At 38.5% G+C, this 27,691-nt stretch overlaps 1 long non-coding RNA gene across 3 annotated transcripts in view; it reads left to right on the top strand.

Annotated features, from left to right (window-relative positions):
* LOC130254448 (uncharacterized) overlaps positions 1–19,798 on the top strand; it is a 235,096-nt gene extending 215,298 nt beyond the window's left edge. For 2 of the 3 annotated variants that reach the window (XR_008840721.1, XR_008840729.1), the window contains one exon: positions 16,616–19,798. This is a non-coding gene — a long non-coding RNA (uncharacterized LOC130254448). Of the gene's footprint in view, positions 1–3,152; positions 3,246–16,615 lie in introns of those variants that run through there. The other variant, XR_008840724.1, reaches the window with a different exon arrangement.
* Positions 19,799–27,691: the final 7,893 nt, after the last annotated feature.

The following is a 27,691-nucleotide window of genomic DNA, read 5'->3' as shown; positions in this document are numbered from 1 at the left end:
ATCAAAATGAGTGTTTCAATGTTATAATTTGTGTTGCTTTGGGAAGAAACCACTAATATATCATGAATTGTAATGGTTTGTTCAACATTTAGTATCTTATGTCTCTATAAAAATGCCTTATGTGAATGGTGGTATTTTAAAAATGTTAGTTAAGTGAGATGGATATGGGCCACTGAAGATGAATCTGTAGAATTATGTTCCACATAAACTTTGGCAATGGGCATTTTAGGCAAATTTGTTGACTGAAGTTACAGATTTGCTTTTTAATCAGTATATAAACATTGCACTGACACTCTTTGGAATACTAATACTGTTTTCTGGAGCAGCATACCAGACTTTTTGTTTGGGCCAATGCATTATCAGGGCTCAGGGTTATGCTAGGAGCTATTGAAATTGTGGAATTTGATGGTATTGGCCTTTCAAATTTCCACATTTGTCTTTGTGATGTTTCTGTGATTAGTCTGGGCTTGCATAAGGAGAGGGTCTAGGAATGCACAGCACTGTCAAGTCACTATGAGCCACTCCAGAGGGATCCCTGCTCTGCAGAAAGCTGCTGACATCTGTGCATACACAGAAACCATGGCATGATTCTGCAGCATCTCTCAGCCTTATCTTGGAAGCCAGCTGCTGTAGTGCCAAGCAGATTTGGCTTCAGAGAGAGGAGAGTAGAGGAAATGAAAAAGAGTAGTTACTTGTGGATTAACTTTTCCTGGAACAGCCTTATTAAGGACAGGGCCATTTCTGATCCCATCTAACCAGCACTGTTGAGTAACTTTGCTTTTGTAACAATTAGCACTATAGAAGCTTATATTCAATTTTTTTTTGTGAATTAGGTCTTTGGTCATAGCTGAGTTATATAGTTATCTATCCAGAGAAATGTTTATTTAGAATGTACCAAATACACTGTAGCCCCTGAGTCTGCTCTAAGTGCATATCTGCCACAGGTGGAGTGTTGCACTTCATAAGACAGAAAATATAAAGTAGTGTGATTTAACAAAGTTTGATTATAGATAGGACAGTTGTTTAACAAGATTTGATGGTAAGGTACGGTTGACAGACAAAACTTCAGAGACACTCTCCCATTGAATTTTGAAGTTCAGAAATTATCCTCTTGCTTTCTAAACTCCTTCTCAGAAGGAAGTTCAGGTGCTGCTGAATCCAACTTAGCCCCAGACTTGCCAATTTTATGTCTAAAGGATTATATGTGCACATTCAACCTTTAATATCACCTAGCTAAGATTTCAAAATTTCAATGCTTTTCTTCCCAAATCACCTACAGAGTAACAGATGCAATTGGGATTCTCTTTGACTGGAGAAGTAATCTTGTGTGTGCTCCAGGGGATATCCTGGCATGCAGCCCACTGCTGTGCAGTAGACCTCTATGGGTCCTGGGCTTCCCACAGTTTGGGGAGTAAGATAATGGATTCATAGTTGTATCTGTGTTTCAACTGCAGATGTTTTCTTCCAAAGCTGGCTTGACGCAGACCTTGATGAGCACTGTGGTTAGGTGGCATTGCTCAAATCAGCCTTTGGCTATTGTGCTCTTATATGTCTCTCTAAAACCAGTTTGAGTTGGATAGAGCCCTCATGACCAAATACACCATTGCAACCAGCACTGGTGATTATAACCTGAGCAGATTTTGGGATATAATACGGGATATATATGGATATATATGAGAATGGGGGGGAGAAGCACAACGTTACAATTTCCTTTGCAAATCTTGAAGGCTAGGCCTCAGTGCTTCATTATAGTCTGAGCTGAACAAGAAACTTAACTACCATGTGGATTCAATGCCCTCCCAGCCTGCATAGTGTGAGTGTCACCTTGTCCCATCCTGAAGGGCTCCCATTATGTCAAAGGGTGGGATTGGAGACTTGGATGTGTAAAGAATGAAGGCGTGGGGTCTAGTTGTCAAACCTTCTTTATTTGAGACATAAAAGTACTCTCTGATGGGGGACAGAGACCATTAGTCATAATATGTGATTTTATTAAAACCACTCAAAGGGCATCGGACAAATGAAATAAAGAAGCAAATACAACAATTAGCAACAGATTTACAGAAGTTACGTAAATGGACATAAATGCCACAAAAAACAAAATCTCCAATAAGTGCAGGAAACTTTAAAGTGTTGGAAACATTTTCCTGGAAAGATGACAAACGGATGTTGCAGGCCTGGGTGTTGGTGGGCATGCCACACTTGTGTAGGTCATGCGATTCAGCAGGGATTTTCTCATGGTCTGTGCTTGTGCTATTGGCAGCACAGTGCTGACTCTCCACTTTGGCACTAACTATACCTGTTGGGGCATCTTGGAGGTAGGTGTTTGCAGCATCTGGAATATTGATGAGAAATCTGTTGGGAGGAGGCAGCTGTTTTGGACTGGTAATGCTCATTTTGTCCCACAAGGTTCCCTTGGCACATGGCCCGGTCCTGCTGTACCTTGATTATCTGACTTCCCTCAGGAGCAGGAAAATGGCTCTGACTACACTTCCCATTCCACTTCATGTTTGCCTGCATTTCAGATGGAATCCCACTTCCCTAAGGTTCACATATTAGTCTACCAAAATTTTGCTTCATTCTTGGTTTCCTTCCTGTCAGCAACCCCTCATATAAACAAAGTAAAATACTAATGTCATTAATTATAGCAATAGCAATGCCAATGCCATTAAAATAGCAAAAATAGTTTTCACTGATTGTTTGTTAGCTTTATCTTATCCCAGAGACAACAGGAAGACCACTTTTTGACAGAAAGGGTGATTGTAAAATCTACAAAGTTAGAAAATGACACATAAGGAAGTTATGAAAGTCTAGTTCAGCGTCTTCTCATCTAAGGTCGATATACAGTGATTAGAACACATAATAAAATACAGGAGCAGATTAGGAATAGCACTTTATTTCTTTCCATGCAAATTTTTAAGAACAAGTCAGACAAATATCCCTGAGAAACCAATCAGTTAAAACTCATGGTCCAGTACTGCAGAAATTATCTCAATAGTCTTGGGACAGAGTGTCCACATCTAATATTAGTATGAAATCTGACATCTAACACTACAATGCTACAAGATTCAAAACATTTGGAATAATCACCTACGTTTGAAATTCTAAACTTTTGGTGTTTTCCATGACTAATTCTTGGTTTTCTTTGGTTCCAGAGCCTCCCAGTTTCTTACCATGAATCAAAGGAACTCCTCTAAGGCAAAATTGCTCAACTATGAATCATTCTAATGAGATTGTTCACTAATAAAACCTCCACATATTTTTGGTCTTTTCTCCTTAGCATTCCTTCTTTCATGCACTCACCTTATCTACAAATATGATACTGTCATTCTTCAGTTTTTTGCAATTCTCTACTTTCTGTAGCTTTTCTTGCAAAGAAGTCTTCCCATTTAACAGGTCTATGCAACTTTTTATGGCTGTATCCTGTGTCAGTTGTGCTCATGAAGGATAAAAGAAAATCCAATGGTTCTGACATTTGAGTTTACTCCTTTCATTAGAAAAAGCTTGTATGTTTGAAAACAATGTCAAAGATGGGAAGTTGAGCAACCATTTCAAACAATGCAGTATGGACCAGGGCTGTTTGCCAACCCCACTTCTATTAAGTCTCCCCATGGACCTTAATGGGAGGTAGACTATACACTACCCTATTGTGGCAAATAAAGTAAAATTTCACATCAGAAACAAATAGAAAAGGCTTCAGGAAGACCATTCAGATGTCTGAGAGAGAGATGGCACGACCATGTCTTCCCTAGCAGGTCTAATCCATCCAGCACAAGGAGGTTTTCAATAGCCCATTATCTCCCCAGCTGAAGCTGATGCTTCAAAAACAGATCTGTTCATGTTCTATTAAATGCATTTTTTCCTACTTACTTGAATTCCCAGAATCTACATTACTGACAGACAGTAAGATAATATCATTTTGATAGCCACCTTTCCCCCTTTCTACCAACAGAGCTGACAATTTTTTTTTTTTAAATTTTTTTTCAGGAAAGCGTCAGCTTACTCTGTGGTTTGAGTCACAAACAGTTCTGATCCATATGCCATAGCTCTGGTCCAAAAGCTGTAAATTTGTGCTGCTGGGATGCTGTTGCTCTTTGGAAAGTGTAACTGTTATCTTCCAAAATTGTACCTGGAAATAAAACCAATATTTACTGAGGACCTTTCACAGACGCCATAGCCTGTCTGAGGAGCCCTAGCATAATACAAAGGGATAACCTTTTCAGTATTTTTGATGGAATGTAATGGAACAAGATGAAAATTCATGACAATGTTTCATCATTCTTGCCAGTAGCTTCTAGCAAATAAGTCTCTGAGCTGATGAAACCTAAAGTTAACTTCAGACTAAGGACAAAGAGAAAAAAAAATGAAACTGTCTTTACAATGCTTTTAAAATTTAAGTTCAGTTCACTTTAGTTTTGCAACAAGCAAAAGCATAGGTTAGAACATGAAAAAATTTTACAAAGGGATTAAGTTGCCCATTGCCCTTGTCTGGTTTTTCATACTGTGAAGCCTAAGCATTTAATTACACACATTAATGGAGTTTCTCAGAATTTAAAGTGTGCAGCAAGGTCATTTTTTTCATGACAATGGAATATTTAATTTAACTTCCAGGTCACTCTTAGTTTACTGAAATTTAGGCATTTAGTAGGACACAGCTTCACAGATTGAGGATGTAGTGTCAGATTAAGATGTCAGACTCAATGAGCTGGGGGTCCTCCTTACCTCTGAATAGCCCATTACTCATTATTAACATTCCTGGTTTTTTGGTGTATTATCTATTTAGCATCTTTCAGTGAAGACTGGTCTAAATAGATGCTCTTTCTTACAAAAATTTTCTAGATAGAAAATGGAAAACCTGTCAGTGGAAGCCAGGTTTCCTGTGTATGGCCAGATGATCTGCTGTACATGGAGATCTACAGATGAAACTGCTCTCAGTTCACACCTCTGCTGCCACATACATCAGTGGATGTGGAAACAGCAAGGTAAACACCATAAAAAGCAAACCCCAAATATAAGCAAGGGTGTAAGCACTGGGCATTCACAGTATTGAGGCTTTGGGAAACTTATGAACAGTGTCTTTTGACACTATTCCCCATGTTTTGGGACAGTTCTGCACTGTCAGTCTGTCTACATACCCAAGAGAGACTGGAAGGAGTGCCCAGTAAGAGACCTTTGTTTACACTGAGCCTTACAAAAAAAAAAACCTAATTCAACTAGCAGCAGGACTGAAGGAGTTAGGTTTCTTATACATTTGTCTCTAATGGATGCAAAGAAGCAAGAAAATAAACCCTGTAAATTTTTTTCTGAGGGCTATTATTTGGTGTGCTGCTGTTACCATGCTTTCCTTTTCATGGCACTTTTTACTCAGGAGATATACCAGTCATTTGTTATTTCAGACCTCTTCAACCTTCTGGGATGTTTGTTTGAGATTGATAAACAGGGTAAAAAATTTCCCAGGAAAGGTAAGGGTTGTAGGGTACTTCTTTTCCACAAACACATGAAGGACATGATCTCACAATTCTCATGTTGTTAGGAAATCAGGCTAAAAATACCACACTTTTCCAAGGAAATGGTAAGCTTTGCCCAGGACACAGCTGTCACTGGGATGAGAAGGGAGCAGAACAAAGAGGACATGGTGGGAAGACAGCATGAAACTTCCCTTGGGCTTGTTTACACCAGCTCAACATGCCCTCCAGTTACACCAGCACAACAGATGTTCCCTAAAATAAACGGGTTTAAGGAAAGGGATGGAGAATTTTAACAGAAGCAATGCATTTGGGAGCTGGGCATGGTTGTGGGATTGTGTCAGATTCTGTGTTTGGCTCCAGGCCCGAGGCAAACCCAGGTACTTCTCACTCAGTTTGCAGCTGTGACACCCATCCAGCTGGTGTGAGAGATCTTGCAGTCACAGCAGAGCAGAATATCTGATTCTGGTCATATGCTGCAGAGATTTTTGTCTCTGGCTCACTGAAATAGGGACATCACATTCCTGCCATGCATCTTCTGAGGGTGTACTACACTTCTGTGACAGGGGAAACTAATCAGCATCACTCCTCTGCTCAGTCCACTGATAACCTTGTGTGGCAGCAAGTCAAGCAAAGATGAACTACAACCAGCACTACACTTGCCTTGCCTTTCTTTGAAAGTGAGAAGAAACTGAGCAGGTAGGGACTGCACATCTTCCCCAGGGCACAGATGAGCGCCCTGGAAGATGCCTGTGCTTGGTACAGAGCAGGTCACAAAAGAAACCCAGAGAGCAGTGTCAGTGAGTACAAAGCTGAATAAAATCTCAGAGAAGAAAAATTTATTCACAAAGAAAATACCTGCTTTTGCAAGGAAGTCACAGACAGCTAAACTCAATTCAAGAGACAGAATAATCTGCTGCAAGTTAAACCAAAGCCCAGAGCCATTTGAAGTATGAAAGGATTGAATTGACATCAGGGGCTTATCAAGCAGTGAATAGTTGCTTAATAATGAAAGCCAGAAACAAAAGCACCAGAAACAGTTAGCCAGGAATTTTTTCTAGGAATGTCTGCTATGTTTCTCCCCCACCACAGGTAAAAAATACCTACTTGTAAATATTTATTTGAGGAGTGGCACCTAGTTAATTTGATTAAAACCATTCCTAATGTGCATCTCAATGGAAACTCAGTCAAAATTACAGTTATAACTCTTGTAAAGGTTGAAGCATCTGCTGTGAAGGACAACCCATGGAATCTGGTGTCACTTTTCAAATATTTAGATAACTATATATCTGACATTGAAACCTCCTTTTAGTATTGAAAAAATCCTGGTAATAACTGTTCAAAAATAATGGATGAAATAGATTTTTTGCTTTAAACAATACTAGGGTTCAAATGAGCTATCTTTTTATTTGAGTCCCAAACCCTAGCAGCTTTTGGCATTAAAGAAAATTTTGGCTATACACTCTTAGGCATCTTAGAAGTTTAACATATAGAGTTGATGCTCTATTTTCCTTCAGAAAGGCACCAGCTCCCTGGCAGGACCTGCCACACTTCTGTAGCAGCTCCAGGAATTCAGGTATCATGACTATCCCTCCAGTGACAAAGGTATTGCTCCTCTGCTTGGAGGAAGCTATGAGCCATGAATGACATTTTGCTCAGAGTACAAAGCTTTACATGACAAAAAGGCAGCCTGTGGTGATGATGAGTTAATAACACTTGATGAAGACAGAAATAATGGAACCAACATGTAATAATGACCCAAAGCTGGGTAGCAAGCCCCACTGTGTCTGGCTTTTGTCTGCTTGAACAGAGCACATCCTTGGGCTCCTGATGTACTTTTTATGAAGTTAAATTCTTGGCTTCAGCTTCTAAGATCCTTCATTAGCCATTATGTTCCCATGCCTCTGATTTCCTTTCCCTTTCCACTGTGTTGTATCAGCACTCACAACCTCATATCCCCTTAATTACATTTCCTCACAATCATCTTATTGGTGCTATACTTTTTTGAAATTATTTTGTCCTTTGTTTGCTACATATCAACACCAAAACATACTTAAGCCATCATGGCAGATGCACTCACTCTCACTCTCACACTCACACTCACACTCACATCACACCTTGTCTCTCCAGGCTTCTCTTTGGTTTCTTTTTCTGTATTCTCTTGGTGTCTGATCTCTCTACTGGTCTGCAGATGGATGTCTGGGCTTTGAGAAATGTAAAGGGTACTGAAAGACCACAGCTCCTGCTATAAAATTTTGGAACTATAATGGGAAAAAAAATGGGCTGAGCCCTCAAAGGAACAATGGAGCTGCCCTGTCCCTGTCCTGCCACAGCACTCACATCTGAATATCTAATTACAAAGTGCCCAGGTTAGGCTTCCTTCACTCCTCCTAAAATCACTGGAGACACAAAAATACCTTTGCAAGCAGTGTTTCAGGACACATCCTGCTTTGAATTCCTCTTAAGGAATCAATTTCTTTCCATTTGCTCTATATGTGGGGAGCAGTTTGGGGAGTTCAGCCTCCTAATGCTGATCTATATGTACAATATGGTCAGTATTCAGGTCAGTGGATGGAAATCTTCGTGTCATCCCAACAATTCTGGGAGCTCATGGAGCTGGTTTGCTTTGCAGCCAGCAGAGTTGGCTGGCCAAAAGAGGAAACATATTCATCCCACCAGTCCCTGAGCTCTTAAGGTCTCTATTCTGTTAATTTGTATTGCACTTCACCTAGGTGCAACTGGAGTCACATGTCACCCTAAATCAGAAATATTCTGGGCACAGAAATATGCTGATTTTTAATGTTGTATAAGGTATAAATCACATAATACAAAACAATCACTAACAATTATATCACTAATAATTTTATCACTAATAATTATAACAAGAGCAGCATACTGTACACATTATATCCCAGGATACTTAATACTGTGGCTACAAAAAAAAAGGAAGATCTATTTTCTTCCTGATAAGAGTATTTAATTGAAGATGAAGAAAAAAATTGACAGGATATAAAAAATCTAAGTACAATAGTATTTCTTTGTGATGTATTTGATGTCTTTGTGGATGTAAAAAGTGTTGTGTAAACTGAGAATTTGCTGTAATATAAGGCAATAGGTCAGAAAGAAATCCATGGAACAGTATTGCAGAATTTCAGAGAAAGTAGTGGCATTTTGAATTCAATGATGCTTTGATCTAAGTTAAACTTTCTTCAGTAATTGTGGATCCACATCACTCAAGCCATATGGCAGGATTCAAGAAAATGGAAGGTAATAAAATAATAATAATGCTTTCATCATGCTTGACTGAAAACTGGAGGTAGACTGAAATCTTTTTAATTTTAGTTGCCTTTTGATATTTAATTTGATTATTTGATCAAAAGATTCTGGGTTGACTCTGATACTGCCATAACTTGGCTTTAAAAGTTCTTTGTATTGATGAGACTACTAAAAGAAAATATCAGATAAGAGTGCATATAACATAAGAAGCTAGCCTTGGTACAGAGGTAGGGATGGTTACTACAGAACAAATTTATACATGAAATTACAGTACTTGAGCTTTATTGCTTAGTTTTGGGTGATTTGAAGAATTTTTCTTCAAAAAAGTAGCAAAAGTTAAGTTGGACAAATGCTTCTGACCGGGTTTTTTGTTCATTGTCCTGACACCTCTCAGGCCCAGGGAAAGGATTTTGTGTTTATTGAACAGACTGCATTGGACATTATACAAATGTAAAATTGATGTGGCTGGCAAAGGATGTTCTTTATTAGTGAATTGAATTCACCTGCAAGAGCAATGGGATTAAAAGATCTATTTACTGTTAGGAAATAGATAAAAGGAGATAAAAACGCAGAAGTATTTCTGTGAAGCACATCCACCTACAGCTGGTCAGTGTTTTGAGATGGCTGCTTCCTCTTTGGAAAGTTCTGCTTTCAGTTTGGTTTCCCTGGGAACAATATGTAAGAGATAGTCTCTGTTGTGCTGTCTAGAGGCTTGATTATTCATCAAAATACCCATGATATTCCCTTGAGACACAAATGCATTCATATCCAGAGATAGCTGATATCCACTGGCCTAGCTCATAGAAAGGCTTAATTTAGCAGAAAAACAGCTGATCATGTTGCTCCACCACTCAGATAGTTGTTTTTCTACTTGGTTTGTAATACAAAGTTATAAGAAAGGGGTCCCAAAATTCTGTTTTCAAGATTAACCACTTCAGGAAGTGGGTGTTTTCCTCTCAAAACCAGATTACTTTCTTTTTTAAAAAAACCAAAAGGACCTGTTTATTTTAGCTTCTTTTGCCAAATGAAAAAAATCAACAACCCCAAAAAATCATTGCAAATAGACGAAACTTTTCTGTTCTAGCTTGAGTAAATATTTTTGATGTAAAAATAAGCAGAGAATTAATTACCTGACACTGAAACTTTGTTAGAATACCTACAGAGAGTGTCACTGCTAAGGACCTAGAGAAAACTGTTCCATTAAAAAAATACATCCATTTCTGATGCCATTTCTCTTTCAAGCAACCTTGTAAAGTGTTATATACTTATATGTTTCCTTTAAAACCTTATGAAGTCTGACTATTCAGGCTCATGGGGTTGATGTAACACCACTGATTCCCAGCCCTTTTCTGCACTGGTGCACAATAGGCTCTAACCAGGCAAAGTGAGCTCCAACCTTGTCCACAAACTTGCCAGAGTTCAAAGTTCTCCAAGCAGAGGTTGGAGATGATGAATGGTGGATGGTGCTCATGCTCTAAATCTGTCACCAAGCTGGAAATCTGCTTGGAACACGAGTGTCAATTTGTGTGTGAAAGGGATGTCTGAACTGAAATGGCAAAATCTAACACATCTAGATGTTGGGCATCCTGAAGCCCACTGAAGTCCCTAGAAGTTCTGAGTGGTAAATACTCCTTGCAAGGCACTCAAGGCAGTTTATTGCAAAACCTATTGAAGTATAAAGACTATCACTGATTCCAGCAGGCATCAGATCAAGCTCAGTGTGAATGAGTATCAGAGAATGTCTGCATAGCCTTTTGCAGGCAGAATACAAGTTTTTCTGCCCAAGACTCGAGCCAGTTGGATGCATGACAGCCTTGAACTGGAAGCCATGTTACTGCATTTGCTAAAGCCCCTGCTGAAAGACAGAAAATATCAATTTGTGCTCAGCAGAGTGCTCTGTCCAAGGATGCTAGCATGAATGCACATATGCTCAGAGCTCAAACAGAATGATTTCATGCTTGCCTGCAAAAGACCACGTAGAAAAATATCTTGAAAGGAGAAGGACATCTCAACTCTGATGTGAACACTAAAATACTCGCTCTCCTGGACCCAGGGAAACTGAGGAAAAAAAGAAAGATGGGCTGTTTCCTACCAACGTTTTTCTAGTTTGTTTCTTAGATGGAAAGAAAAGAGATAGCAACAGAGCTCTGTAGATGGAAAAAAAAAAATAAATTAATTTAATTAAATTCCAAACCCACAAAATTATCAACTTTCACTGGCATGAGCTCTGCAAGCCCCCAAACAATACTTTAAAGTGTTTAATTTTTTCACATCAATTTTAATTAAGCTCTCATTAGGCTCTTGTGCCCCTAGAATTTGGCGAACAAAAGCAGCTGCCTTGCCCAGTGAGTTTCCCAAGCTTGCACAGCTCTATTCCTGAGGAGATTTATCGCATTTTTTTCCTCCTCTTGAAAGAACCTTACATGAACCAATTCAAATGAAAACCACATGGACTAAAAAAGACTTCATCATGCCAGATACCTTTTTATATCCAAAGCAGTGAACTTGTAGTCAGTTTGTCCTTTCATGTGTTGTTTTTTCTGGCTTTGGGACCTAAGAATGATTTTTTACTACGTGCAGTAGTAAAACAACATATTATGCAATTCTATTTTTCAGGGAGAACACTATGTAATTCATAGACTTTGCAATGCCACATTTTCTGTTCAACAAATACAAAAAGTGGCTTCTCTTTCCCTTGTGGGCAGACATCTAGAAATTTGTGTTCAGCAAATGATATTCCAACTTACTTATTTGGGGTTTTGGAGTTTTAACTATTTCAAAAATGACTGCAGAATATAGCAATAAACAGCTTCCAAACTGTATTTTTATCTTTGTCATTCAAGAGCCTGGCACGCAGAGGGTTGATAGCTTTTGTCCTTTATTCCAGTCAAAAAATTCAGGTGAAGACACAACATGCTATGACTAGCTTGCAGCCCAACAGATCTGATATATGAGGAAACTCTTTCCATAAAATGCACATGATGGATTAGCAGCTGTGTTGAACTAGCTTGTTGGCAATGTACTCACTGGGATGATTTTGAAGATTATGCCATCTTCCAAGGAAAGCTTTCAGAGCTCTCATATTTTCTAAAGCCAATCTGTAGAAGAGTTAGTAAAAAGTGCACTTTTTTAAATTGATGCTTTTGTTTTTTAACCTGAAAGTCATAATTCCAGAAGACTGGCCCTCTAACCCTTCTGTGGGTTGATGTGGTGCCTAGTATCTCTTCTGCTTGCAATTTGCTAGGTGTGTGCTCATATGATGGATACTTCGATATTGATTTTCCCAAACCAAAGCTCACAGCTAAAGAATTATCTTTGATGTGTAACTGGGAATATTTTCCCAAATAATTCACTCACCTATAACTCAGAAATTTGTTAGAACTTTGAAATGTGCTGATAAGGAAGATATTATCAGACTACAGTGTGTCTTCTCATGCTCAGCAGTCGTGCTAAAACAAAATACAGCTGAGCCTTCTCACGAAAATCCATTTGCAGTCTTTAAGACAGATTCACGGAAGAATAATCCATTTATTGCTATACAGCACTATTGCAATACTTTATTGCTATACAAGTACTACATCAGAATCAGGAAACCTTTGGGTTCTGGCTTGCTGGAGGCTGGGAAGTGTTGCTGTATGTTTGTTTTACTATTATAGTCTTCTCTGCATGTTTAATTTTCATGTCATGGCCCTTCCATTTAAAGTGTGGGCGTCTTTGAAATGAAGGATCAAGATCCTAGAAATAGCTGGTGAAAGGGAAAGTCCAGAAATTCTGTAGACTGGTCAGGATTGAGAGGTAGTGAGCAGTGATATTTGAGGTGTTCACTGAAGGTACATCCATGTGTTCCCCTGGAAAGAACAGAACTACAGCAGTGCTTTCATCTGCATCTGGATATCCTTGTTTATCCCAATTGACTCCCAGTTCATCCAAGCCAGCAACTGAGAGAGGCATCAGTGGCAAAAAAAAAAAAAAAAAAAAAAAAAAAAAAAAAAAAAAAAAAAAAGCAACAAACAAACATAGAAAAGAGACCAAGCTGGATTGTAAAGCATGCAAAAAGGACACCACAAGACACTGTCACTGCCACCCTGGGCAGCACTCCAGACACAGCTGACCTTGCTGCAAGAAGGCAATGACTGATGCAGTGGAGGTCTGTCCAGATTGTCTAGGGAGAGATGACCTCTGATTTCCTTATATATGTCTGTTGGGACCAGAAAATCTTCCTCCAGTGTGGTTCTGGAGATCCTGATGGTGTTAAAAACCGTGAAAACGACGGGTCAGTATCAGGTCTATGTGTGAGGAGTAGAGCTCACCATTCCTGTATCTTGCCATCTGTTTCTGCACAGCAGGAAGGCTGCTGGAGAGGCTCTGCCTTTGTCCTGACTGTGGTTATGCAAGCCTAATGTTTCCACAGCCCCAAAGGTGTTGGAATAAATGCACTCTAGGCTGAATCTACTGAATCTTGTAGCAATTTGTACCTTCTAAGCTGACACATCACAGCTATCAAGCGGGACAGGGCTGTGCTCAGGCACAAGTAGGAGGGAGTGCTAAGCACACCACACCATGTGGCAAAAAATGAATTTCTGGCCTGCCTTGTCTCTGCTTCTTTACTTTAAATAATGCTCTTGATAAAAATTAGAAGATAAAGCAGACAAGGAGATATTACAAGAGATGGAAAAGATGCTTTTCAGTTTCCATTTTGCTCTAGCTTGCCATAGTGCCAGAAAGTTTATGATGGAATTGAGCAACATTTCCAGAAGACAAAGGGGTCTTTTGCCTCTTATGCAGTCCCTCTATTCAGTAACTCATATTCTTTTAGCTCTTTGCCCTAATTCTTCCAATTCAGATGGGATTCATAACTTCTCTTGCAAGAAGACCTTCCTTTCTGAGGGTTCCTTTGCATCTGTTTTCCTTGAGGATTATTCCTATTGATTTGAGTTTTCAGTTGGAGCTTTGTCATCTTTTCCATAAGTATCCATCCCCATAGACATCAGTGACATAAATTCCTGTGGTATTTAATAATAGGGGAAGAGTACTGACAATATACTGAGTACTGTCCAAGGGAAGTAAATGACCAGATATGTCACATTACATGCTCTAAGAGAAAGCTGCTCTAACAGCCTTCTATACCATGCTTGCACAAGGTAGGATGGCTCCTGGCATTATATGAGACTTCAATTAATTGCTGCATTTGAAACAATTTGATAAATGCAAATGTGTGAGACATTACTCACCCTTTGTAATGAAAGCATCGTCTGCTACACTTTAGATCAGAGTGGAAACCAACTGAGTTCAGTTGGTTTTCACTGTTCAACCATGCCAGGACAAGCAGACTAGGAAGCAACCAAAAAGGAACAGAACCAACTAATGAAAAAGTACCTCTTTAACTCCTCTCAGTGCTGTTACACTTCTTGATATTGAAAGTCCCACATTCTTGTTTTAAATCTGTATATTACATCATTCCACTGGGATTTCAGAAATACAGACAAGCTTGGAGGATCTTCTGAAGCAGGTTATTTACTCAGGGATAGTTTTGTGTTGTACAGATCTTTATACTCTTCCAGGAACTTTGGGAAGTTAATCTGACTAAGAAACCAAAATGACTTCTGATTGACCTCCACATCTTTTGTCCACTCTTTGTTTTGAACTCTCATAATTCATAACATGTCCAGTACTTTAGATGTGTGGTACAGCTCCTCTTTCCTAACTAGCTGACTACAATTTCTTGGATGAGACTGCTGCTGTGAAATCTCTAGGTTAATTTCACATTCACCTTCTGGAAATATTTAGCAATATTTAATTAAAATTTATTCTGAATATCCCTTTTTGCAAGACAGTCTTTAAGAATGTATTGTGGGTGAACCTGCATGAAAACAGACCAAATCATTCAATTTGGCAAAACAGAAAGATTTTCATAGAGATTTGATTACTTGCCTCTGCTTCAATATACTGTGTACTATGTTGCTGTAAGATGCTCAGTGAGCCACTTAACTTTACAAGTTTAATGCTACACTATCAGTTAAACACTTTTTCCCCCTAGTTTTCATTCTTTTTTGTGAACATGTTTAAGACAAAACTTCTAATTTCCATTTAAAGTATTTGAAAGGGCTAGTCTGTGTCTTATGCTAACCTTTTGGTTCAGCCTCAGTGGAAAAATAATGCAGATTGGAAAAGAATATTAGAGATACTATATGGCTGAGACAGTTCAGGATTTCTCCCTTCAGAACCTATTCCGTATTTGCCAAGGAGTCCATGCCATCTTTCAGCATCTCTTACTATCAATTTGAGAACTGTTCCAAGACATCTCCAGGCTGAGAATGGTAGAGATGCTCTGCTCACTGGCAGCATTAAGAAACTCTGTTCTTTGGCAGACACATCATCTTCCAGTATAGTTCTGTGGACCAGGATAGACATGAGGCTTCCCCACCATCTGGGAAAGCCTGTTTCCCTGCCATTCTTGGTACAACTGGATTTTAAACTGCTCTCTACATCTTTAGGAAGCTGAAAGAAACAGAGACAAGGACAAAAAAATCATTGCCTAGACTGTAGGGCTTCTCTCAGAGTGGCTGAGCTCAGCAGATCACCTCACCAATGCCCCAACCTATGCAGAAAGTTTTTATGGGTGTTGTCCAGTGGCTACAACAAGAGTGATTGGAGTAATTCCAGGCTAGGAATTTTCAAGTATTGCCATGTAAAAGAGATGGTAACCTTTTTCCACCAACAGATACAGGAAAACTTGCAGATAAAACAGATGGTTTTTATTTGCCCAATATACCCTGCACAAACTGAGTTCATTCTGAACCATCTGACCCCTTATGGTGGCTAGAGGGAATAATTTCATTGTGCAAATTCCTTGTTAAAGCTTTGCAGTTAAATTTTGTGTGTGAAATAAAAGTACATCTGTGTTTAATTTTGCAAGTTTGCCATACATCATAACCTCAGAAGAACCCCTCAAGATCATGCAAATTAAAAGCAAGTATGCAGATGATTTGCATACATGTTTTTCTGGGTTAGACATTACATTGGAATGCATTGGCAGTGAGTGGCTGTGACTAATGTAACAGAGCATTACATTTAACGTGCTGCATTATACAGTTTTATGCTCAGTAATGTAATAATTAGTTTGTCAAGATATCACGCTCAGTTCAAATTTAAATAGTGTTGCTCTCTGCTGGTTAGTCTTGTGAACTACATATTTCTTAACGTGAAAACTGCCCATTAAATTGTTCTCAGAAGTAGAATTTCAGGTCCCATTCCACCAGCTGATATCCAAGCAGAGTGATTTTGTGAGAATCAAGGAAGTACATGCAACAAAAAAACTTTGATCACATTCACTCTTTTCTCTGGCAGATGTTATTAAAAAATAGCCTTAAAGACTTAGCTCTTATTCTACAGGATTTCTGCATGGGTCCTCATTAACCCATTTTGTATTTTTATATTTGATCATTCTTCATATTCTTTTCTATTCCCTCTTCCTCCTAGATTTCCCATCTCTGGAATAAATATTCTGAAGAGCACGATTAAAGGATGTTTCTCTCACTCTTACAAAAAAGTAGCAGCCCAAATTAGATTTTCAAAAGAAAAGGAACTAGTCAGCATGTTAGGCATGTTCTGATTTTACCAGTTGGACTGAAACTTCAGGAGGATTTTTCCTCTGGTTTCTCTACCCAAACCTGACTGAGATCTAGAATTCTCACGTGCAGTGCCAAGGCATTCCCTGTGTTTGCAGGTTCAATCCTGTATGCTGGGGGAACTACAAAGCTTAGGCAAGTATCAGGTCTTTCAGCAGCAAAGAGGGATTTTGGTTTGCACTTAGACATCTAAGTTAACTTTAATCCCTGCTGATTAAGTTGGTGACATCTTGTTTTTCTTCTACACAGGTGAGGAGCCTGGAGAGAAGATGAGGTGATGAGACCATGCAAATCATTCTGTAGCACAGAGCAAAGAGTGATTATCTTTTTCTCTGACCCTCTATCATAACCAGTGCACAAGAGAAAAAGTGGAAAAAATTGAAATTTGTCAAGAAGTGTGCATGCTGTTCACACTGATCATAATGTTTCCTCTGGTAATCTTGCAAGTTTTGCTGATTTTGCTCTTAGAAGTACAAGCTCTGAGAGACATCACCTTTAAGTTATTTTCATCCCACTTAGCTAGGATATGTACTTAACTCATTTTAATATATACATCATTTTCTGACTGTGTGAAATGAATACCTGACATTTATCCTAGAAAGTTGTTAGATGATTATAGATAAAGCCAAATTTTCAGCTTAATTATTGAATAATGTATATGCGGATTTTTTTTTTAAATTGTGAATTCTATAATTTACTTCAATTCTGTGTTTTAAATTTAAATCTTATGACCTATGGTGTAATTCTTTCCCTGGCTTATGTTTTCCAGTACCAGCACATTACAATCCAGATCTTTCATATCTGATCCTGTTTATGTCACTAGCAAAAGCTCCTTGCTGTGTTTACTTCATCACAGATGTGCATTGTAGGAATTTGAAGAGATCTTCAAATACCTCTTGGTCTATTTTGCCTTCCAAACAGACAATCCCTGCAAGTGCTCTGATTTTAATTTAAAGTATATGCATCACTTGCTGACATAAAACAAGTTAGTCTTGGCCCTGATGTTATAGATTGTCAGGAAACATTTTATATGGAGAAACAATGAACAATGAGTATATGATATAACTTGTGGAAAAGTTGTGCTCCTGTCTGTTTCACTCAGACATTATTTCCACTTCTTATGGTCTTTGCTGCCAGTGTTTTCCAAAATAGCAAAATAAGAACTCAAGAAGAAAATATGAGTGAGGGACAACATGTACTCGCAGCAGCCTGAGGCTTTATTTTGGGCTTTTTATTAAGGACTTCACTTCACTTCTGCAAAATTTAAGTACATCATATTATGTGACAAATCTCAAACCAGGACAGGGAGTGTGCCACATAATTGTACTTTAGTACCAATGAAATATAATTAAAGGTAGTGGTGGAAGACCACGGTTCTCCAGAAAAGATTGCAGGGGTGTGAGATAGCCAGTTTTTCCCCTTTATAGCAATCACATAGTAAATAATTGGGATTTTTTTTTTCTTTTCTGTACACATAGCTAACTCCTCTATTCCAATTCAGAAGTGTTACATTTGACTAAGATAGCTTATGTTGGTCATTTCACAGGTTCCTAACAGCCAGAGCCTTGCCTTTTCCTGCTCATGCCTGGGGGCAGCAGTGGTTCTCTGCAGTCACCATCTGCCTTTCAACCTTTCATACATCTTTATATTTTTTTAAGACAGCTGGAGACCTTTTTGTTCTTTAAGTTCAGCCCAATGTAAACAGTGAGAGCACAGAGGAGCAACTGTATCTTTACCATGCATCTTCACTATCAAAAGGCAGGCTTTGTCTTTATCCAGAAAGGATTTTGCTTCTAAAAAGGTCTTGAAATCCTTCTTTTTAGAAGGATTTTTTACATTAAAAAAACACAACCCAAACCTAACAAAAACCACAAACAAACAAATAAACAAACATAATCCCCACCAAACACATTTTATGTAAGGGACACTGCAATTTGATTGTGATATAGTTTCACATAAATATGTTGAACTGAATTGATGGAAAGGGAAATAATGAAGTACAATAGCATTTCATTCTTAAATAGAGCTACATATTACCATGAGAAAAGTAGTTAACAGGAAGTTAAAAAGGAGCAGCTAGAAAGACAAATTTTTTATAGCTCACATGGAGAAAGTTTAAAACCACCACATCAGAGGATTGCAGCTAATGAACAGTGCTAATTAAACAGAACCATTCAACGAAAACAGAACCATTCAATGAAAACCCAACCACAAAATAAGAAGCATTCAGCTTCATGAAACAGCCAAATTAAAGACGAAAGTAGCTCTTAAAAATACATCCTCCCAAATAGTCATATATAGTTGTGGGAAATGGAAAAGGGCATGAGAGCAACCAAAGGAAGAGCAAAGAGTACTAAAGATGGGAAAAACCTGTAGAAATTTGGGAAGCTGTGAAGAGGCAGCTTCCAGATAATTTATTTGTTCACAAATGATCAGTATGCAACAGGAATTCTTAAGCAGGATGAAGGTATAGTAGGAAAGAAATCTGAAATCTTGGCATCATCTTCCCTTATAGAGGAACAGTTTTGGAGAATTGCTGAGAGCAGACAGGATATCAACATGCTGCTTTGAATGATGCATATTTTGAACAGAGTGTGTAGATCTGGTCATTCCATACAGTAGAACTGAAACTAAAGTGGACAAAGTAGATCTAGGAAAGGCATAGAGAAGAACAAGGATAACCAGAAATTTGAAACAATTATTCCACGTAAAGCAGCAAAAAAGAAATGACTTTTCAACTTGAAAGATCTATGAACAGTGAAGTAATAAATAAGAAAACTGTTGAGCTTTTCCCTCTAAATACAAGCATGGAGACATGGAAGTTTCAAAGCAATAAAAAGAAATAGTTTTTAAAATATCTTTCACAAACTTAAATATTTACATTACACAACTCATTGGTACATTATGCTGAGGAGACAACAATTCTCTTCAACAAGCAGAGAAACAAAAAAAGTTTCAAACCAAACAAAATTAGCAAAGAAATAAACAGATTGATAGGGCATACACTAATTAAACATACCAGTCTGGATCAAAACATCAGTTCAGGAAGTCCATGAACTTAAAGAAGTAGGGGAAATATAGCAGGGGAAATACAAAAAACAGAGTATGTTAATAACTAAAACAATCTATAAAACCACATTTTTTTGTTCCTTATGAAATTATCCATTTCTTTATCACTAACATAAGCAGAATATTTAATGATCAATGCTTATATTCTTCTGTATATTTGTTGTTCAATACACACACCAGTAAAAATTTTGGTGGCTATGCAGAATTTTTTTGGGTGTTGCCAAGCTTGGAATGTTTGATGGTGAATTAGACACTGATGGCTTTCCTGTCCTTCACCCCTTCCTTTCTTCTTGTCTTCCACCATGTTTTGCCAAAAAGAGGGATTTCATTTCTTGAATAAAAATGATGCTTCATTTAACCTCTTGATTTTGACTTGTTCTTTGCATTTTTCATTAGTTTTTGATTTAGATGTGTGTTTTCTCTTCAATTTTTTTTCCTACATCATTCAGTTTGCTTCCCACCTTATTCAGTTTGCTTCCCTGCATAGAAGGCTTGCTCTGGCATCTAGCTGAGGTAGCCTGCTTCAGCCTCTTCCAGCAGGCACACAGAGCCTCCCAAATATATAATGGTCAGCACTGGCTGATCTATTGCTGCCTCAGTGCAGACCTTTCACAGAGACCTGTTTTCCATTGTTAACCTACATGGAGCTGGATGAGCTCCTCATAGGAAGAAACATGGCCTTGTGTTCATCAAATAAGAGAGATTATCTTCAGCTCTTTGGAGTGCTCACTGCCTAGCAGACTTTGGACCTCAGGCTACCAAAACTGATGCAGTCACAGGGGAAGCAGAGAGCCCTCCACCTAGGAGATGGAATGTGCACCTTCCCCCTCCTTGTCTTACCCCTCATCCTTTGCTTTGGTGGGGGTTGTACCCTGAGTTTGAGAATGCACCATTACATTTTCTGGCCCAGCCTTGTAAATTCAGGCACTTGTGACATTGGGCCATTTTATGCTGACAACCTGATGTAAAATGAGCTCCTCCACATGGAAACAACTCTCAGGAGAGTAAGTTCCTTCCAACTGGCTTCATATTCTGTTTACTAAGGCAGTTTGATTGTCTCTGAGTTATACTCACATATCTTGTAATTTTTCATTACTGTTCCTATTACTTTTGGTAATTTCAAAGTTTTCAGCCAGGTTAAATTCTTCTCTGCCAGCAATCATCCTTTGAATTCTCTCCTTATTAATACCATAAACCAATTTATATAATAACATTCCCTCTAGGACGTTTCCAAATGAACAACATTCAGTGAGCCTTCCTTCTACCACACAGAGCTGCAGTTTCTTCTTGTGTCTCAAATGATTATGAAATTTATCACATTCTACAGAAACACTTCGCTTTCATGAGTGAGCTTTTCAGATCTTTCGTAACTCTTCTAAATTATTACCGTGGAAAATGGGACTGGAAAAATCTTGTCCTGGAGCATCCTTCTGCCCCAAGATGAGTTCTACCTGACTGAGCTTCTGTTTTTCTAAGACTTCAACAGAGTAGGAGGAAGTTTTTCATTGCCATTGATTAAATATTTTTCTTTACTTGCAGATCTTCTCCACAAGGATAGGGACATCCCAGCTTGCATAAATTGCTGCCAGCCCTTATTTGATTCATTGCCTGTGTTCAGTCTTCCTGAAAAAGATTGCTGTCAGGATTATCAGTTCCCTCACCCACACTGGTTTGGAAATGGGATCAAGGGGCTGCAGTCCAGAACCCATTCCTACAGCTGAGCTGGTGTGCAACCCCTGGATGCTCCTTTTGCTTACCTGTACAAACAAGCTTGCTGCTCTGAATCCTGACTGATTCTTGGTGTTTGCTGCAGTTCTGGTGCCTTTCAGACACTGCTCTGAGCCTGGTGCTAGAGAATGGTGACTCTCTTGGTGTCTCTCCTCCCTTGTTTCAGGAAGGTAAAGTTCTCCTTAGTCATAAAGGGGACAGATACAACTGGGACAGAAGCTCTGGAGCCCAAATGGGTCAAACACCTAACTGTTTTGCCCGAGCTGTGTGCCTATGACAGTTTCAGAAAAGAGCCTTAGGACTCTCAGAACTTCTAGTCTATGTGCTATTGCAAGCAGACTATGTATTTGGCTGGATAATTTTTGTATCTCCTTTAGCCTTGTCTTTTCCAACCTCTTAGTTGCTCAGACTTTACCAAGGTTTTTGTATCTGGTTGTACAGATGTAACACAGATCTCAAAGGAGATGACATATTTTGGATCTGGTTTAGACTTGGCTTCTCAGGGAAACATTTACTGTTATGATTTTACTTTGTAACTCAATACCATTTTTATATTCAGCTCTGAACTCTGCAAATGTTAAGGAGCAAAGCTTTCCTACTTTCCCAAGAGGTGCAGCATAATTTTCTAAACATTGAAAGTAAAGAGTAAAGTAATGAAAAGAATTTATTGACAAAGTCCATCTTAACCTGGAGTCTCTCTGCTGATTTAATCACGACAAAGCCCATCTCTTTCATACTGTAAGTACCTTCCAGCCATCTGAAAAAAACTTCTAGCATGTTATGCAGACTGCAGGAGGGAAGAGGTCTGATGTACTTTAAAATCTCTATGGTCTGGATAGATGAGCCTTTGACTTCTTAGCAGTGCTCACAAAGATCTTCTGCACTGTTCCACTTTTCACTGCTGCACATGGAGTGTACATTCTAGATTGAAAAAGAATTAAATAAAATCTCCAGCTTATGAGCCACCTGCATTAGAATTGTCCACTTTGCATGCCACTTCAGAGGCTTCATTTTTAATGTATGTTGTTGAAAAGCACAGAGTCCATAAGAGTGGTATTGGTTTCATACAATTCCATCAATGATCTGAGGTTTGAACCTGACATTAAACTCTTTTTCTGGATAATCAGTTACCCTCCTGGTACGGAAGAAGATCAGAAAGACCTCTCCAAACTGAGAGAATGGGCAGGTAGGAGGAGGGGTTCTTCAACTCAGCAGTGTTGAAAACACAGGGTTAGGCATCAAAGGAGCAGAAGTCTAGTCCACATCCACATTATGCTGAGCTTTGAACAGGCACATACAGCCCTTGCTCCCTCCTGCTACTGTATCAGCCTTGCTGATCCAAGGGATGGAAGAACAGGTTCTCCTGGCTGGGTGACAGGCAGTGCTCTTGTGGGACCCCATCTGGGCTTTATTCCTGTAGAACAAGAGATTGAAGTGCAGCCCGTACAAAGACTTGATGCATCTTCTCCTCACATATCCTGCCACGTCCACACTGTGCAGTTTTACCATTATCATTTATTGTTGGAGGAGAATGGGCAGGTTTTGTACATACTAGGTTGATTCATCTTAGAAATATTGTAGAGCCCTAAACCCAGTGGAGTGTCTATGCAGACTACAACATAGCATAAAAGCCAAAAAAGACTGAATTTTAGACTACTTACAGAGTTACAAAATGTCAGACAAAAAATAAGAGATATTTTATGACAAGAAAGAGATGTACTAAGCACACATTTACCTCTTGACAGACAGACAGACAACAGTAAAATCATCAGAGACTGTTGACAGTTTGTTTTTCTTTATAATGGCTGTGATCTTATTTTATTCTATTGCCTCGTCCCTCAGGTTCTAATAGATCTTCTTTGAATGTAAATTTAAATGACTTGCCAGATGATGTATATTGTTTGATATTGTTAGCAAGTTGTTTTCTTTTACCTTGTAAATAATGTACTCTCTTTTTCAATGCCCCCTGTAGGAGATCAATTCATGGTGCAATTTGCTTAGCTTTTCCTTGGATGGCTGATAGCAATCAGGCACTTTGAACCATCTATGCAGGTCATTGCAAAGCTAATTAATCCTGCTTTTCAGGCTGAAAATTATTTTCAAGGAAATGTGTTCTAAAACAGCTGTCCCAACGATTTTAAATAGGTTCTAATAATATGCACATTTAGTGCCTTACCAGTATTTCTAAAAAATAAAATTGATTGAGATTCATTGACAAGACTGAAACAGAAATTGGAGGGTTACAATTCTGGCTATGTATTTCCTGAGCAAGGGAAGGAAAATTGTAAAGTTAATCAGTTTCTGAATGTGTATAAAAGAAAACCAGTAAACAAGGGAGCAAAAGAAGATAACTGGGCTGGTATTTTCTTCCAAGAGGGGAGCATTTGAACCTTAGAACCTTAAGGAGGAATTATATCAATGTGATAGCTTTCTCAGCATGGGAGTTTCTTCATTTCTTAAATGCTTTTCCCAGTGTAGTGGACTAAATTTTAAAGGTTTTTTGATTCAGAAAGCTGCAGAGTTTGTGTTGGGTTTTTGGTTTTATGCTGGAATTGGATTACTAATATAATATACTAATATTACTAATATAAATATACTAATATAATTACTATAATTTTTATAAACTTTTTTTCCTCAAAGAGTTGTGCAGGGTGGCAAAAGAGAAATTAATCTGTGCACTCCCCCACGTGGCTGGTGCAAAACTCTCCCTCTGTCTGCTCAGGTGACAATGGCAGCCTTGCCAAACTCAGTACTGGGTGCAGTTGGTTGTTGATATAAAACAGCTGACAGCCAAATTTCATGTATGCAACAGCAACAAGCTGCTTACCTGATAAGGCTTGCTTTTTTAGCAGATGCATCAGGAAGAGCAATCAGAGGATTAAATGTGGTCATCAACACATTAATGCATTAGAGACATTGTTCAATCTGCAGTACATCCAACACAGTATCTCAAACAGCTCCTGGGAGCTGTTTCTCAAACTGTGCTTTATGCATCACTGCTAGAGTTTAATACATCAGTCTGTGAAATTTGAAAGAACCACACATACTCCCTGTACTTCCAAGAAAACAGACTTTCATTTTGTAATAAAGGAACATTCAAACTTAAGCCTAATTTTAAGTTGCTTGTAAATGAAGACAATTGTGGGAACACTGTAGACATGATCTGTGTTTTTCTTTTCCTGAAAACATCCTTACAGTCACTCAATTAAATGAAGTCAAGAAACTCTAGCCTACAGAGTGAATCTTTAGAATCAAACTGTCAGCAGGAATTGCAACACCTGCAAATAAAAGATGTATGTTTCTAGGTCAGACTGTCAGCAGTGCTGAATTCACAGATGAAAAATGAGTGCAAAGAGATTTTATATAAAGAATGAAACATGTCTTTTATGTCTTCTGACAGAGGCTCCCTACAAAATATGTGTTGGGGTTATGTTCCAAGCTCACCCAATTCTGAATCAATTCCTTTATTCTCTCTTCATGATATTGGCAGGGAGGAAGGGAAGAAAAATATAGGGCTACTGCAAGCATCTGACATCACTAAACACCTTGAGATTTGATGACATTTTCCTTGAATTTAATTTTCACAATTTGAACTGATAAAAGTTTGATGTCACTTGATAATTTTAGGAGGTAAATGAATCTTCTTCTCAAAGTCTATGATATCTGAATTGATGGAAAAGAACAGCACTGGGGTTTGTTCCATCAGACAGCACTGGACCCTGGCCCTTGCTCCCCATCTCTGATTCTGAGCCCTCAGTCCTCCTTCTCCAGAGCTCATTCCTGATGGATTCATCCATGCTGTAGCTCCCTTCCAGGTGCTGTGAGTGCTGGTCCCCCTCCACACTCAGCCCTGATGGCTTCTGGTGAAGGTGGAACCACATGAAGCGGATTCTCTCTGCTCACAGCTCTCCTCAGGCTAAATCTCTGCATGCCTGCCTGCATTCCTAAAACCCTCAGATTTGTGAATCCAGGTTTCATGGTGTCATCTGGCCCATGCTTACAATTAAAAGCCTAAGCCCATGAGACAGACAGGATTTGACACAGCTGCAGATGTTTCACATTTCTGGACAGGCTGGTTTATCCTCTGACAGGTCACAAACTGGCATTGCACCTCTGGCACTTGCTCCCTCTTTTGGGTCCTTCAGAGCCCCAAATTTGATGGGATGCATCATCATATTTCTTCTTAGACTTGTGTCAGGTGACATAAGTGGTCTGAACATTTGATCCACAATTTATAAGAGACTTCATTAAATGCAAGAAGTGTTAATCAAGGAGGGGGGAAAAAGCTCTAATAAGCATTTCAGCATTGCTAATTTGCACAGATGGTTGAATTGGAGGGAATATGCAAAAAGAAAAGATAGATCCTGAACATACTTTGAAACCAATTTCAAATAGAAATAACTTTGTGAAGCAGCCAAATAAAAAAGTTTGCTGAGGCAGCAGCACAGAGACCAGGTTCAGGAAGTAAACAATTGGGTGCCATCATATGGCAGCCCACTATTAAGAAAGATAATGAAAGCATTTTAAAGAAACAAACATAGAAAGTAGTAGCTTTTGTAGCTTTTGTAGCTTTTGTAGCTTTTTATAGCTCATATCTCTACTTACTTCACTCAGCATGACCTTGGATCCAATTTCTGGTGCACTGTGTTTCAAACAGATGCTAGAGGTGAGCATATCATACCCTCATGCTACACCCTCTCAAAGGGTTGCAATTATGTCTATTGAAATAAGTGATATCCAGCCATGAGAAGGCTCCTAACTCTTAAAATTAGATTATAAATAGAATAGTCTTATTTATTTCTCTATCATAAGACTGGTAAAAGGAATGTGATAAGATGCACATCTGTAAAACCACTGCAAAAACAACTTTTGTCAACTGTAAACACATATTCACAAATTGCAGTTAGAATAAGACTGAAAAAGTCTTCCTAGTCCCACATATCCTCCCTGTGCTAACCCAAAGGGCCATATCTTAAGTGATGCCAAAATCTGCTCTATCTACATCTAGAAAATTGTTTGTGACTTTTTTCTGCTTTGTGATGGCATTAGAACACACATATGAATTATACAAAATAATATGCCCTTTTAATTAGAAATCACTTATGGTTGCCTCAGGTGATTATTGATTCAGAAGTTTTTTGTCTCTATTGAGTAAGGTGTGGACTAATTTCTGCAAGCAGGATATGTGGACTTTGCAAAAAAGATACAGAATTCTTAGATTGCAATCAGTTCTTAAGGCTTTAAGGTTAATATATGGTTCAGTTAATATTCCAGTGTGAGTACACTTGGTTATACATGGATTTATGTGCAAACACACACACTCTTCTAACTGCACTATAAATAATTGATTCATGTATTGAGCTTTTTAATCATCAGAACAAGTGATAATTGCAAGCATTCCAAAGCATGTGCTAGCACAATTCCATTGTAATCTTAGAGGGGAAAGTCTTCTGCAAAGGCGGTAACAAGATTCCCAATGCATCCCTAAGTTAGAGTTTGCCTTACTAGAAAAATTATTAGCAACAAGCCAGTAATTGTGGGGCTGTTTCATTTAACAGGACACACAATAAAGTGCTTAGAAAAGATCCTTCAGTGCTTTTGGTGTATTCCTGGAGCACAGACCTGGAAAGTGCAGGTCAGATACCACAGTGTGAATGAGCTCTTAGTCTGGGAACAGGACAGACATTTTCTGCTTCTTTAATGTGGCACTTGGAACGTGCTTTAAAGGGATTCTGAAATAGAAAATGGGAGTTCATTGTGTAGGTGAGAAAAAGCAGAGAATTACAGATGTGAATGACAGAGGAGATTGTGGTGTAGGTAGAAGCCAGGCAATGTATATCAGTGGCTGCTTCTGGTTTCCTGTTTCTTCCCTGCTTACTGAGAAGCTGGACCATATCTCAGTATATTTCATCTTTTTCCTCCTTCAAAGCTGAGTAAAGAGCTTTTGTGCCATGGAAATTAATGTAGCTGTATATTTAATGTACTTCTAACTTCAGGTGATACTATCTGCAGAGAGAAGAAGGAATTAAAAGTTACAAACAATGAGCAAGCATCCTTTGAGCAAGTCTAGTCTCCCTACTGCAACAAATAATTTCAGCAATTGGGCTGTTTGCAGAAATATTTTTTTAAGTGGGTATTAGAATATGTCCGTGGAAAATGAGTCAGAGGAGTCATTATCTTTGCCACAGACCCCCCTTACAGAATTAGTTTCAGCTTTCTGGGAGCAAAAAAGGCCATGTGACTTAGGCATCCTCCAAAAATTACTAGAGAAATTGGAATTTAAATACTGATATCACACACTGAACCATTAGTGAGCAATCTATAAAACAAAATAGGTCTGGGAATGCTTGCAGGCACTGTAATTCAACCCACACTCTTCATTTTCTCCATCTCTTTTATTCTTTTATTGCATTATATTAAACTGAATGGATAATTTAAGCAATTAAAAGGCAAAATCATTTTCCTGGCCTTAGAAATCACATTGGTTTCATTAGGCTTGTTAAGTTTTATACCAAAATTCAGTTTTTT

Source organism: Oenanthe melanoleuca, chromosome 5 (genome assembly GCF_029582105.1).
Source record: "Oenanthe melanoleuca isolate GR-GAL-2019-014 chromosome 5, OMel1.0, whole genome shotgun sequence".
Lineage (NCBI taxonomy): Eukaryota > Metazoa > Chordata > Aves > Passeriformes > Muscicapidae > Oenanthe > Oenanthe melanoleuca.
Note: the sequence above shows the minus strand (reverse complement) of the source record. Positions and strands in the feature narration are given on the sequence as shown.